Genomic DNA, 13,338 nt, shown 5'->3' with positions numbered 1-13,338 from the left:
ATAACATAAATTATCAAGGGTTCTTGAGGGAGCTGGGAGGGGGAGGAAAAAATGAGGAGCTGATACCAAGGGCTCAAGTAGAAAGTAAGTTTTGAGAATGATGGCAACAAATGTGCTTGACACAATGGATGTATGGATGGATTGTGATGAGTTGTAGGTGCCCCAATAAAATGATTAAAAAGAAAAAAAGATGTAAATGATTATAATAAAATATGCTAAAAAAATTTTAATGTCTTCATTTCACCAGTCCATTGCAGTTGTAGCAGTCCATAACACAGTGTACACACACACAAATATACGTACATTAGGATTAATTTATTTCTTGTACATAGAGTCTGTTTTTCAGCTTGACATCAGGATAAAATATTATTCGGATCGAGCGTGCTTGAGGACTTCCGTTACCACTCCTTTCCTCAGTCAGTTCTCTCCATCTCCATCTTTCCTTCCCTGTCTACCCCTCCTCTTGAGTTCCTTGCTCTGGTTCCCTCACACTTTCTGCCTCGTTCTCGGCTTAAATCCTCGTCTCAGTCACCGTCACCGTCGGTGAGTTCAGGCTCAGGGCAACCTGCCTATGCGTTACTGAGTAGAGCCTTTCGGAGGGCTTTTGTTCCGTGTGGCTGTGTGGTTCAGCGCGGTCGCTAAGAGCCAGCGTCGACGGCAGAGCGTGGTCAGCTGGGCAGGCCTTTCTCCAGCAGAAGCCACTCGTGCTGGCATCGCGCTCCGTCTAGTCGGCACGTCTGCGCTGGGGTCTCGGCATCCTAGTCACAGGGAGACCCGGGCCCCACAGGGAAAGGGCTCTCGGCAGTTGGGCGCGGCTGCGGTCCTCCCGCTGGCAGGGGGCGCTGTGGAGCCGGGCGCGGCGCCGCCCTGGGGCGGGAAGGTCCCGGCGTGCACCGGGCGGCCTGGCCGCGGGGGGTTGTGGGGGGCGAGCCGGTGCCGCAGCGCCGGTCCTGAGCGGCCGGGGTCCCGCCGGGCGAGGCGAGGGCTGGGCGGGAGCTCGGAGGCTATGGCCGGGCCGGCCCCGGTAAGAGGGGCCGCTGAGGACCGTGCGCGGAGACGGGCGGGGCTGCTAACGGGACGGGGCGTGAGTGCGCGAAAGGAAACGTGGCTGCAGTTGCCAGATGCGCTTCAGTGCGTTCGGACCCACTGCGAAGGAACCACCGTGCCCTGCGCCACCCGCACAATCGAGCCACTGTGTCAGTCCATCTGGTTCGGGGCGCCCTCTTTTTGCTGCCCCTTCACTTTACCAGGTATCTTGGCCTTCTCCAGGTACTGGTCTCTCCTGCAACGTGAGCAAAGTACGTGAGGTGAAGTCTTGCCACGCTTGCCTCGAAGAACCATGCTAGCAGGGCTTCTTCCGAGACAGATTGGTGGTTCTTTTGGCAGTCAAAGTACTTTGAATATTCACCAGCACCAAATGCATTGTCTCCTTTTCGGTCTTCACTATTCCGTACTTTCAAGAGGCGATTGAAAAGATCATGCTTTAGTTCAGGCGCACAGTGATGTCCCTGTTCTCCAACACCTTAAAGAAGTCTTGTGCAGATTTAACCAATGCAATATGTCATTTGATATCTTAACTGCTGCTTGCATGAGCATTGACTGCGGATCCAAGGAAGATGAAATACTTGACAACTTCAGTCTCCTAAAAAAAAACCACTCGTCCCCATGGAGCCCATTCTGACTTAGCAACCCTAGTGGGCAGACACATGTTTTACATATGGCTAGGAAGGGATAAAACCCTGAACAGCGTTCATGTTCATGGCTATCTGGCTGAAGAACAGGGAGATTCCGGCATGCGGGCTCCAAACACGGGGTAAAATGAGGTAGCTGGGAGATGATCGAAGGTTGTGCATTGGGTATAATCAATGGTAATCAGTATAAGTGTTAGGACCACTCGGTTCATGTCTGTAAAAAGAATTATGTTCGCCCTACACACAGATGTGAGTTCCTGCTGGAATAAAGATCTCAGCTGGAAAGCAGCGTGATCATTCAGGAGGATGTTTCATCATTCAAGAGTGGGAAAAGCCTGCCAAACAAGGAAGCCAGAAAAGAGCTCCTAGTAAGCGCAGGTCAAAGGAAACATGTTTCAAAAGGCAGTACACTTAGAAGAGATCAGACTATTGAAAATTACATTCCACCAAAACAGTACTGTCAAGGAAATATGGTACATTGAGTTCAAAATAAATTTTCAAAAATCAGTATTTTAATACTAGTAATAATGGATTGATGTGGCATCAGTAGTCCCATGTCTATATTTTTAAAAAGAACACAATACCAGAAATAAAGTCAATAAAAAGATTCAGAACATTTATGTGGAAATTTATGAAAGACCTAAGTAAATGGAATAACAGCCCATGTCCCTAGATGAGATCCCTAATAAACATATACAGTTAATGTAATTTGAACAATCATCTTAATACTTTTTCTGGGGGGAAAAAGATTTTAAAGCTTATTAAGAATAAATATTTCAGGAACACACACTAATACTGTATAAAAGATTGGGGGTGGGACACCATGTTTTTCCAAAATAGCGGCAGCCATGAATGTGGCCAGAAGCACTTTGAAGTGACAAAAGTGGCATGCAGTAGCCCTGTGGGCCAGGGCTATTGTGGTTGATAACTGTGCCGTCTTGCAGGAACCACATCCGGGATCTCTGCATACAATGTCAAACTAACCAGGTATCTGCCACGTCAGAAGAGTGCACTGTTGCCTAGGTAGTCTAATTATGCTTTTCATTTCCACTGTATCTCTCACTGGCTCAATACACAGCAGGTGTGTCCATTGGACAACAGAGTGGGAACTCCAAAAGTCTGGGCACTAGAAAAAATGAATTATTTCATCAAGTTTAAATATTTTGTTATCCCTTTACTGACTTGCCCTCCTGTTACTTAATTGTAATTTGATAGAACCATGTCTGCTGTTTTCACTATTGGCTAGGTACTGTAATAAAATACATGTAGATAGTGTAACATGGAGTTCAGAATACACATCAATTTCACATACATATATGAAAATTTAATATTTGCAAAGGTGGGAGTTTGGCATTTCAATGTATAGGAGAAAAGGGTACACTTGGCTGGTTATACATATGTATGTATAATCATCTAGAGGATTGAATTGCAGATATAAATGTAAAAAATTAATAACTACTAGACTTTCTAACCTTGATATGAGCAACAATGTAATGTGGTAAAGAAAAACCTAGAAACTATATATATATATATATTAATCATTTTATTGGGGGCTCCTACAACTCATCACAATCCATCCATACATCTATTGTGTCAAGCACATTTGTACATTTGTTGCCATCATCGTTCTCAAAACATTGAGCCCTTGGTATCAGTTCATTTTTTCCCTCCCTCCCCATTCCCCTCTCACTTGTTAATTTATAAATGATTATTTTGTCATATCTTACACTGTCCGATGTCTCCCTTCACCCACTTTTCTGTTGTCTGTCCCCCAGAGAGGAGGTTATACGTAGATCTTTGTAATCAGTTCCCCCTTTCAATCCCAGCCTCCCAGTATCACCACTCTCAGCATTGGTCCTGAAGGGATCATCTGTCCTGGATTCCCTGTTTCCAGTTCCTATCTGTACCAGTCTACATCTCTGGTCCAGCAGGATTTATAAGTTAGAATTGGGATCATGATAGTGGGAGGGAGGAAGCATTCAAGAAATAGAGGAAGGAAAAATTGTATGTTTCATTATTGCTACACTGCACCCACTGGCTCGTCTCCTCCCCGAGATCCTGGGGATGTTCAGTCGCCTACAGATGGGCTTTGGGTCTCCACACTTCCCCTCATTCACAATAAGATTTTTTTTCTTTGATGCCTGATACCTGATCACTTCGACACCTCGTGATCACACAGGCTGATGTGCTTCTTCCATGTGGGATTTGCTGCGTCTGAGCTAGATGGCCACTTGTTTACCTTCAAGTTTTTAAGATCCTAGACACTATATCTTTTGATAGCTGGGCTCTATCTGATTTCTTCACCACATTTACTTAGGCACCTGATTTGTCTTCAGCGATCTGTCGGGAAGGTGAGCATCATGGAATGCCAGTTTAATAGAACAAAGTGTTCTTGCATTGAGGGAGTACTTAAGTGGAGGCCCAATGTCCATCTGCTACCTTAATAATAAACCTATAGATATATGCAATAGATCTATTTCCCCATCCGCATATATAAATATACTTATATATTTACATGCCTTTATTTAGACCTCTATAAATGCCCTTTGCCTCCTAGCTCTTTCCTCTATTTCCTTTTACTTTCCTGTAGTCCCACTATCATGTTCAGCCTTCATTTGGGTTTCAGTAATTCCTCAGTTACATTGCCCTTGATCAAGCCCTACCAGGTCTCTTACACCCTCCTCATCACAGATGTGGATCACTTATTGTTCCCTTGTCCCTGGGTTAACATCACTTCCTTTCCCCCCACCTCCCCGTCTCCCATGTCCCCAAAAACCGTAGGTCCCATTGTTTTCTCCTTCAGATTGTTCATCCAGCTTATTTCATTTACCTGCGGAGATAATAACATGCACAAAAACAAAACATGAAAACAAAGCAACAAAAGAAAACATAAAACCAATGACAAAAAATGGAAAAGCCTGTAGTTAGTTCAAGGATTGTTTGTTGGCCTTTGGGAGTGTTTTCCAGTTGAGTCTGATGGGGTGCCATGCCCTGGCCCCAAAGTCTATTTTTGGTATTCCCTGAGGACTTTGTTGCTTTGTTCCCCTTGCTGTTCTGTTGCACGCCCTTAGTGTTTTGCCTCCGTGTAGTGGGATCAGATCAGGCACAATTCCCACACTGTCTTTAGTGTTGTCCCTTGTAGGGCTATGGGTCAGTGAGGGATGTCGTGTCTCATAGTGAGATCAGCCATATGGTTTTCTCTGTGGATTGGCTGTTCTGAGAGGGGATATCATCCTCACGGCTTAATGGGCCAGAATGTACTCCACTCTCTTCCTCCCCCTTCATTTGATCAGTTGTAGCTCAGGAAGAGAGATGCCCTTTTCCCTGAGCTACAGCTTCAGTGCTGTCCTGTGAAGTAAATTCTTCTGGGGGAGGGGGAGGTGTCCACATAGTTGGAATTGGGGCCGTCCCTCAGACCCCTTCACTGGTTCCCTACTCCATGCCAGTATGTTGCATTCACACCTTGAGCACTGGCTTGAAGTCTGGTCCCTGTGGAGATATAAACAATACCATCCCCTTGGGTGGGTTAGTGCCCTGTTCCCCTGCTACCCATGAGAAAGAATATTTTAAAAGACAGGTAGATTCAACTAGAAAGGTCAATTCTGTCTGTTTGGCAAAAGATGAAAGCAAAAGATAAACAAACAAAGGACACGTTTGCCAGTCAAAGGGTTATTAACCCTATATAGGAAGAGTTTGGTCCATTTCTGAGAACCAGCTAGAACACCAAGCAAAGGGTGTAAGCTGACATTCAGAGCAATGAGCAGAGGTTCACAGGAGGCAGACAACCAACGGAAACTACAAAGAGATGGTCAGCCTCACAGGGTACTGCAAGTTAAAATGAAAGTTTTTACCCAGTTTAGCAAAAAAGCAGGAAGAAAATGTTTATAACCCCTTATTCTGGCTAATGTGCTTTAAAAAAAATAAAACAAGTAGTTTTACGTTACTACCAAGACCGTACAGGGCTGCCTTATTTTGGACAGCAATCTAATGGTAGCTTTTAAAACAAGATATTTACACCCTTTGATATGGTATCTCTCCCTTTGAAAAACACTAACGCATAGGAAGCATATTAAAAACGGAAATGGAGACATGTCCATGCCCCATCTGCAGGGCGTGGCTTACTAAACTGGATTATATCAACCCATGGAAAATAATACAACTGGGACAAAAACTTAGTGCACCTATGTATATTGACTTGGAAAGATGCCAGGGACGTATTAAGTGAATATATTTGCATGTGATTTATTCCCATTTATATTAAGAATGTTAGAACATGCCACAACAATTAAAACTTTTGGTATTAACCAAGAGGTTGACATTTTGAATGCCCCCCACCCCCAGGGGCTCTGTGGAAGAAAGAGCTGGTGGTCAGTTCCTGTTAAGATGACAGGAAGTCCCAATGGGGCAGCCCCAAGCCATAACTCATGGGGTCACTATGAGTTGTCCGTTGGCTGGGCAGCACCCAATACCACCATACATCAGCTTGTAGAATCGTGTGCGCCTAACGAGGTAGTCAAGGACTGCTGGGGTAAACGGAACCTGACTGGTGTAGGGGAGATATAGACCCCCAAGGGAGAGGCTGCTGCGTAGGAAAAAACTGGGGTCATCTGGAAACACTGACAGATCTATCTTGTGTCTCTCGTTCCAGCCCTCTGACATTTGAGGATGTGGCTGTGTATTTCTCGGAGCCAGAGTGGCAGTGCCTGGAAGCCTGGCAAAAGGACCTGTACAAGCTGGTGATGAGAGCCAATTACAAGGCGCTTGCTTTCCTAGGTAAGGGCTGGTCGGCCTCGTCGGTCCCCATGGAGATGGCAGGGAGGAATTTTCAAAACAGAATTTGAGGGGGAAAGGCAAGTCCCAGGAAGATAGAGTAGGGTTTATACAGCATCTAAAACCAAATGTTGACACATCAATTCAGGATAGAGGTTTATGTGGAGATGGGAGGTGTATATAGAGGCTTAGGCTATGTGAAGCAACAGTTTTCTGGCTTTTCCTCGCAAATGTTTACAGGAATGGAGTCACCTATGAGAAGGCCTGGGGATTGCTTTCATTTTTTCCAGCTTTCTCTTCCGAACAGAACTCAGCCATGTGTTAGGTTATGATGAAGCCCTTCTCAAACTAGTTTCACTGGAGCCTCCATATCCCGTGACTTCCCATGACATTTCTAGTGAACTAGCATGTTGCCCGCCCCTCACCCGCCCCCACCCCCCATTCTCAGAGCACCACAAGATTTATGTAGTATCCATGACAATATACAGCGTTGTGAGAATGCAGTGCCACTGGACCCTCAGTTCCAAGTTGATCGGGAGGTGCTGTTGGGTGTCTGTGTGTTAGCAACTAATGCATGGCCTGCGGGAACATTTGGAAACTGCTTGGTGTGCTTTGATTCTCCCAGAAGCCAAGCACCTGTCCACTTCTCTGTGCAGGCGGTGGGGTCCCCAAACCGGAGCTGATAGCCTGTATTGAGCAGGGTGGGGAACCCTTCAGGAGCTGGGGAGTATGTCTGGAATGTGGAACCAGAGCTTGCTCCTCCTGCGCAGTTCTTGAGGGTGAGTATTACCCTTCAGTGGGGTCTGAGGGTTAAGAAAACACTTTGTTTCTTAGTTCCAATTACCTGGTCTTGTGTTTCATGACTGGGTGGAGGTCTGCCATCGAGCATATTCTAAAGAAGTCCCCCAAGGTGGTGGTGGCTTCGGGGGGTGGGGAGGGCAATAAACAGATCAGCACTAGAAAAGCTGAACCCACCCAGAAGTCCCTCAAAGGACAGTCATCTGCCTCTGAAAGATCACAGTTTTGTTCTGCACCGGGCTGTAATGAGTCCTAGCAGACTCCCCACTGGCAGCACCAGCAACTCTGGACTTGGCCGAAAGCCTAGGGGTTAGGGGGCACTGGTGCTGGGGCTGAGCCTGTATCTGGCCTCGTCTGGGCAGCCTGGGGGACTTCATTTAAGGCTCCTTGGTGGTGTTTCCTAGTCTGTGAAGCAGATGAAGGGGAGGAGGAAGTGACAAATGGGTGGCAGTGTTGGAGGAACCCCAGACTCCCAGAGCCTGTGACCTGAATGTGTCCCCCATCTGTATCTGAAGGCTTCTGCCTGAACCCTCCATTTCTGGGCATGCTAGGAGCACCCAGATCTTTGAAAGGGTCAAACTGCCCGGTGGAAGTCACCTGGGGCAGCCCTGGGTTTCGGGTGGGGGTGGAGGGGTAGGACTGGGCAGGAGAACCCAGGCAGGACAGAAACCCTCTCCCACGTCAGGGAGTGGACAGGAACATTAATGGGCTTTGGTTTCATTTCAGGGAGCCTGCCCGCCATGAAGTCCAGAAAACTGGACAGCCATTTCCCAGGAGACACTGCACACAGCCCTGGCGCCCTTGGAGCCCTCTCAACCAGCAAGGTGGGGCCCAGCCAACCTGGCAGCTCCGGGTGCAGTGGCGGAGGGGGGGGGGGCGGGCAGCAGGCGCGGGTTGGGGTGGGCTCCACGGGGCGGCTAGAGCAGAAGGCAGTGCCCCTGCCCAGCTGGCCCCCCCGAGGAGGCGGCGGCAGGGGGCCTGGGCTGCGGGGCCCTCTACGCGCACAGAGCAGCCAGTGCGCGTGCACCGCGGCGAGAAGCCCTTCGCGTGCGCAGAGTGCGGCAGGAGCTACGGCGTGCGGGCCGACCTGCGGGCGCACCAGCTGCTGCACAACGGCGCCTTGCCCTTCCGGTGCCAGTTTGGCAAGGCCTTTGCCAAGCGCTCCAAGCTGGCCGAGCACGTCCGGACACACATGGGTGAGAAGCCCTTCCCGTGTCCCTTGTGCGACAAAAGGTTCCACTAAAGGCTTAGCTACTCAGTCACAAGGGCCTGCACAGCGGCGAGCGGCCCTTCCGCTGCCCCGAATGCACCCAAGACTTTCGGGAGAGAGCCCACCTGCTCAGGCACCTGCGCATCCACCTGCCCGAATGGCCCTTCGTCTGCAGGCAGTGCGGCAAGGGTTTCCTCTACAAGTCCAAGCTGGCTGAACACAGCCATTTGCACCCCGACCCAGCCGTGGGGGCGGGGGGGGGGGGCGGCGCGGGCAGGCCAGCCAGAAACGCAGAGATGCCTTCCGCAGCTCTTCGCCATGATAGAGGCCGACTGGAGCTGAGGCCTCCGGACAGCGTCCGAGCATCAGTGGTCAAGCTCAGCCAGTGGCTGCATGCCTGGAAAGGGCCCTCTGTGTGCTTTACTGTCCTCTGACAGTAATGCTGAGGAATAGGCGAAACCGGACTTGTAAAAATAAGCCGGTGTATTTCCATCTACTGACAGAGATGTTACCTTCTGTCATCCGAAGTGGCCATTTTCCCCAGCTGGGACTCAGACAGGACACACTTTTGGGACCATTCTCAAAATGGAAAGGGGTGTGTGTATGTGTAGGGGGGTGCCTACCCACTACCTAATGCCTCTTCTTGTTTTTTCCACACTGTGATCGAATCCGTGGGCTGGAACCCAGCGGGTTTGTTGTTGTTGGGATGACACTGGGTTTGTTTTTGATTCACTGATTTTAAACTGATTTGATAACGAAAAAGAGGTCTTCTGGATCCTAGTTCGGTGGCTTTTGTGAATTTCCCAGCAGGTGCCTCAGTGAAATTCTGTGTACTTTCCCTAAAGAAAAACAGGTGCTTTTAGCGGGAGTCAGCTAATCTGGGAAGAAATATGCCGCCAAAGGTGCAGTTTCTACAGACTAAGTTAAGGCAGGAGCTGCAGACTCCAGGGCTCCAGGATCGCGGTGCTGCTCCAAGTGAGAGTGAGCGAGAGAACAGCTAAGCAGATGGTTGAAAACTGAGGTTAGACAACAGAAGGAAGCAGGACAATTTAGTGTGGAGGGTTTCCAAGCAAATGTTGAAAATAAACATAATGCCTAACACCAGAAGCAGTAATTCGAGGGATGTTCATAGCATTATATGCCTGTATGAAGAAAAGAAGAAAATTCACAAATCTATGGCTTCAGTTTCCACTTTCAGATAAAATAGAGGGGAAAAGGTAAATGAAACCCAGAGTCAGTGGGGGGAAATGGAGAAAATAAAGATCAGGGAAGACATCAAAGAAATAACAAAACCAAACCGAGCTGATTCCAGGAACCCAAGTGGAAGGTGAATTATGAGAGTGACGAGTGCAACGAATGTATAAGGGTGCTTTGCTCATTTGATGTATGCACAGATTGTGATAAGAGCCTTATGAGCCCCAATAAAAAGATTAAAAAAAAAGAAAATGATTAGGGCAAAGAATGTACGGATGTGCTTTATACAATTGATGTATGTATATGTATGGATTGTGATAAGAGTTGTATGAGCCCCTAATAAAATGTAAAAAAATTAAAAAAAAAGAAATAACAAAACCAAATCAGTGAAACTGAAAGTTGGTTCTTTGAGAAGATTGATAAGTTTAAAAACCTCTAGCCAGACTAATCAGATAAAAGATACAGATTATGAACATGAGCAGTGAGGGGTATTTTTACAACTTCTATATTCATTATAATTATAATAAAGGATTATTGTGAAAACTTTACGCCAACTTATATGAAAAAGTTTAGTTTCCACCAACTGCCAAAGCTCACTCAAGAGAAAGTAGATAGCTTATAGAGCCCAACATCAAATAAATCAAAGACAATTCTGCAAAACCTCTTCTAGAAAAATAGAAAACCACAAATCAATAGCCTTAGTTTCCACTTTAAAAAATTCACCCACACTCACGTCTGTCAAGTGGATGCAATTCATAGTGACCCTATGGGACAGGGTAGAATTGCCCCTGTGGATTTCTGAGCCCATCAATCTTTATGGGAGCAGGCAACCTCAGCTTTCTCTCTCAGAGTGGCTAGTGGTTTCAAACACAGCCCCGTGGGTAGAAAGTCTTGTAGATCCAGTGGTAGTATAAGCATCTCAGCGCTAGCCTGGGTCTCCATGTGGCTTCTCCAGTTCCAGGACTCTAGCATAGCTCCATATGTCTTGTCAGCAGGAATATCTAGTAGGTAGTGACGGTGTGTCCTGCCTCCAGTGAGCTATTTATTTCCTTATACCCTCCAAATGAGATCATCAAGCTGCAACCTGATTGACAGGCTAAACTCTACCCCTTCACTCTTAAATCTCAAAGTGACACCAGATTATGTAACTACCACATCTCTGTCCCCTTAATCTCTTTTCTATCACAAATGACACCCTGTACTCATACAGCCTTATCAACATAATGAACCCCACTGCTAGGTGGGGCTCTAATAAAAGGCATAGGGATTAGGATATCCAACACATACTTGGGGGTTGGTGTCACAATTTGTTCCATAATAATGAACAAGTGCAGTTCATCATTTCCGGAAGCTAAGTTAGGGTGACATTTCCTATGACAAATCATGCTAACAGACTAAAAAGAAAAAACACATGGTTCTCCTTAGATCATTAAAGTTAATTGGATAAAATGTAGCACGTATTTGTGATGAAAACAAAATTAGGATGGGAAGGGAAGCTCTTCGACCTGATCCAGGGCATCTAATAAAAACCCACAGCTAACAACCTGCCTGCCAGTGTGCTGGACTGGGGTGGCTTGGGTGTGGCTGTGATGCCGGAAGTCCTGCCAGCAGTATTTCAAATAGCAGCAGGGCTGCCCATGGAATGCAGTTTCTGCTGAAAGGGAACCATCTCTGAATCCTTCCAGCACATTCAAGAAATCTCTTCCTTTCTCACAATGGGATTACTCAGAAAGGTCATCAAAATCCTCTGAGGCTGCCTGGTTTTTGCTGACACTTTCCATATCACATGTTCTCTTCCTGTTGGTCACCTTTGTCAAAGGTGACCTGGAGAAAGCCCCCATGGGCAGGAGGCCCTGTCTGGGGACTGCAGTGGTGGGTAGAACAAGGCACCACTTAGATAACCTGCAAACAGACAGAATGGCCCTGGGATAGACAGGGAGGTTCATTTATGTGGATGAACTTCCACTGACAGCCCTTTATAGAAGGTTGGAGCTCTTAGAGATGTCAGGGGAAAATATCTTCCATTTTGAGCCTGAGCATAGTGCTGTCCCAGCCTTCTTGCACACATACCAGGTGAGGTGAAATTTAAGGACAAAGAAGGAGCAAGAAGCTTTCCTATGCTGTGTTGTTGAGTCAATTTCTGCTATATTCTAGATGCTTTTTAAAAGAACACACTGCTTTAATTTCGCAAGTAATGTGACATTGACTTCATACCTATAGTATTGCGTTCACAAGCATACTTCCTTGGTACACACATACTGAATTTTGAAGCTTCTTCCTTTGCCTTAGTAAATCTGGTTCTGTTTGTCCCACAACTGGGCAATGGGCCCTCATTTTTCTCCATAAGAATTCGTAGGACACTACCAGCAAAGACAAAATATGGCTGGGCTCTGTCTTTCTGCACCCATCCACTGCTGTCACATTGGCTCCAGATGCCAGCCAGAATGGAAGGGTTCCAGAGGGTTTCCCTGACAAAATCTTTACCAGGGCAGACTGCATCTTCCTTCCACAGAGCAGCTGGTGAGCCTCACCTTGTGGGCAGAGCCCAATACGTAACCCACTGTGTCACCAGGGCACCTCTTACTGAATGATTCTTTAAAATGACATGAAACTACTTGACATTCTACAATCACAGCACTGTAATAAATTGTTCAGGGCATTCTCTGCCTGATAATTAAAGTTACGTCATGCTTTTTGCCTTACAAAATTAGTGGGGAGATATCAGATTAATAGGAGTCTGATAAGCACTTATTGAATTAATTTTCTAATTGACCTCACACCCAAACTTCACCGACTCTTGGAGCCCTTACAGTGTGTGGCAGAGACCTCCATAAAAGCAGAGTGAGGTTATCCGGACTTAAATGTGATCTCTACAGCTGGGTGGTCTTCTTTCTGTTGCCTGTGCATTCTGCAACCCACTCCAGTCCTTAGCAGTAACTCCCTGTGCCTTCTGGCCCTTCACCCCATCTCCTAAGTATATGAATATTCATCGACAAATACAAAACAGGAATGAGTTCTTGGCTTACATGTTACTGTCTTGGACGAATGAAATACAATTACTTAGTGGGCCTTAGCCCTAAATATGAAGCTCTTAAAAGTGTTACAAGATGCCATAGAAAAGCGCAGAAGGTATTGGATCTGGTTAATAACCTAAGCATGGAAAGTTTAGCGACTGGGTTGTCATCCATGGGGTAATTAGCAATTTCCAGACCCGTGATGATGTTTTTGAGTCCAGAGATAAGGTATGATATAAATCTCTCTCACGCGCAGCAGCAGCAGCAGCAGCAGCAGCAGCAGCAGCAGCAGCAGCAGCAGCAGCAGCAGCAGCAGCAGCAGCGAAGCCACAACTAAACACAGAATCACTTCAACAGAAACGAGGCAGGTCTTTCTATGAGATGGGAATAACACCCAGACTGTAGGTCCTAGAGCACTGATAAATTATACTTCTTTCAGGGAGATGTCAGACAGTGTAAGATATGACAAAATAATAATTTATAAATTATCAAGGGTTCAGGAGAGAAAGGGGAGCAGGGAGGGAATGGCAAAAATGAGCAGATGCCAAGGGCTTAAGTGGAGAGAAAATGTTTTGAGAATGAGGACAACGAATGTACAAATGTGCTTTACATAGTTGATTGTGATGAGTTGTATGAGCCCCCAATAAATGATTTTTTTTAA

At 46.6% G+C, this 13,338-nt stretch overlaps 1 long non-coding RNA gene across 1 annotated transcript; it reads left to right on the top strand.

Annotated features, from left to right (window-relative positions):
• Window positions 1-422: 422 nt before the first annotated feature.
• LOC142456653 (uncharacterized) lies at window positions 423-8,106 on the top strand. The gene is made up of 4 exons (XR_012786078.1): window positions 423-543; window positions 6,340-6,464; window positions 7,118-7,240; window positions 7,986-8,106. It is a non-coding gene; the product is annotated as an uncharacterized LOC142456653 (long non-coding RNA).
• The last annotated feature ends 5,232 nt before the right edge of the window (window positions 8,107-13,338 follow it).

This window comes from Tenrec ecaudatus, chromosome 9 (genome assembly GCF_050624435.1).
Source record: "Tenrec ecaudatus isolate mTenEca1 chromosome 9, mTenEca1.hap1, whole genome shotgun sequence".
NCBI lineage: Eukaryota > Metazoa > Chordata > Mammalia > Afrosoricida > Tenrecidae > Tenrec > Tenrec ecaudatus.
Note: the sequence above shows the minus strand (reverse complement) of the source record. Positions and strands in the feature narration are given on the sequence as shown.